The sequence below is a fragment of the Ovis aries genome, chromosome 6, assembly GCF_016772045.2.
Source record: "Ovis aries strain OAR_USU_Benz2616 breed Rambouillet chromosome 6, ARS-UI_Ramb_v3.0, whole genome shotgun sequence".
NCBI classification, from domain to species: domain Eukaryota; kingdom Metazoa; phylum Chordata; class Mammalia; order Artiodactyla; family Bovidae; genus Ovis; species Ovis aries.
Window position 1 is genome coordinate 3,679,646 of NC_056059.1, and position 1,828 is coordinate 3,681,473.

General features: G+C 36.7%; 1 non-coding gene across 1 annotated transcript; it reads right to left on the minus strand.

Annotated features, from left to right (window-relative positions):
• Window positions 1-1,459: 1,459 nt before the first annotated feature.
• Window positions 1,460-1,566, minus strand: LOC114115472 (U6 spliceosomal RNA). The gene has a single exon (XR_003589809.2). It is a non-coding gene; the product is annotated as a U6 spliceosomal RNA (small nuclear RNA).
• Between the last annotated feature and the right edge of the window lie 262 nt (window positions 1,567-1,828).

Here is a 1,828-nt window from a genome sequence, read left to right on the forward strand (position 1 = left end):
TTTATTTGACTTTTTTCTTGTTTCTTGAGGTATGCCTGTATTGCTATGAACTTTCCCCTTAGCACTGCTTTTATAGTGTCCCACAGGTTTTGGGTTGTTGTGTTTTCATTTTCATTAGTTTCTATGCATATTTTGATTTCTTTTTTGATTTCTTCTGTGATTTGTTGGTTATTCAGAAGTGTGTTGTTCAACCTCCATATGTTGGAATTTTTAATAGTTTTTCTCCTGTAATTGAGATCTAATCTTAATGCATTATGGTCAGAAAAGATGCTTGGAATGATTTCGATTTTTTGAATTTATCAAGTTTAGATTTATGGCCCAGGATGTGATCTATCCTGGAGAAGGTTCCATGAGCATTTGAAAAAAAGGTGAAATTCATTGTTTTGGGGTGAAATGTCCTATAGATATCAATTAGGTCTAACTGATCTAATGTATCATTTAAAGTTTGCGTTTCTTTGTTAATTTTGTGTTTAGTTGATCTGTCCATAGGTGTGAGTGGGGTATTAAAGTCTCCCACTACTATTGTGTTATTGTTGATTTCCCCTTTCATACTTGTTAGCATTTGTCTTACATATTGCGGTGCTCCTATATTGGGTGCATATATATTTATAATTGTTATATCTTCTTCTTGGATTGATCCTTTGATCATTATGTAGTGGCCTTCTTTGTCTCTTTTCACAGCCTTTGTTTTAAAGTCTATTTTATCGGATATGAGTATTGCCACTCCTGCTTTCTTTTGGTCTCTATTTGCGTGGTATATCTTTTCCAGCCCTTCACTTTCAGTCTTTATGTGTCCCTTGTTTTGAGGTGGGTCTCTTGTAAGCAGCATATAGAGGGGTCTTGTTTTTGTATCCATTCGGCCAGTCTTTGCCTTTTGGTTGGGGCGTTCAACCCATTTACGTTTAAGGTAATTATTGATAAGTATGATCCCATTACCATTTACTTTATTGTTTTGGGTTCGGGTTTATACACCCTTTCGTGTTTCCTGTCTAGAGAATACCCTTTAGAATTTGTTGGAGAGCTGGTTTGGTGGTGCTGAATTCTCTCAGCTTTTGCTTGTCTGTAAAGCTTTTGATTTCTCCTTCGTATTTGAATGAGATCCTTGCTGGGTACAGTAATCTGGGCTGTAGGTTATTGTCCTTCATCACTTTAAGTATGTCTTGCCATTCCCTCCTGGCCTGAAGAGTTTCTATTGAAAGATCAGCTGTTATCCTTATGGGAATCCCCTTGTGTGTTATTTGTTGTTTTTCCCTTGCTGCTTTTAATATTTGTTCTTTGTGTTTGATCTTTGTTAATTTGATTAAGATGTGTCTTGGGGTGTTTCGCCTTGGGTTTATCCTATTTGGAACTCTCTGTGTTTCTTGGACTTGGGTGATTATTTCCTTCCCCATTTTAGGGAAGTTTTCAACTATTATCTCCTCAAAGATTTTCTCATGATCTTTCTTTCTGTCTTCTTCTGAAAAATATGGAATGCTTCACGAATTTGCGTGTCATCCTTGCGCAGGGGCCATGCTAATCTTCTCTGTATCGTTCCAATTTTAGTATATGTGCTGCCGAAGCGAGCACTTCATTGAGGCTTATGTTATGAACTTGATTATAACCTTTGCTAAGGACCAAATTGCAGTCATCTGAACATCTGGTGCTTCTTTTCTCTGGCACTATGGTCTCCTTCAAGAGTTGGTAGCTGGAATACTAATTTCAACTCTGACAATAATTAACCACCAGCAGTGATTTTCATAGTCACATTTTATGATGGGTCGCTACAAAAATAAAGATATTTCGATTTAAGCTTTGTCAGAGCAGCCACTTCACTGTGATATACAAAAAA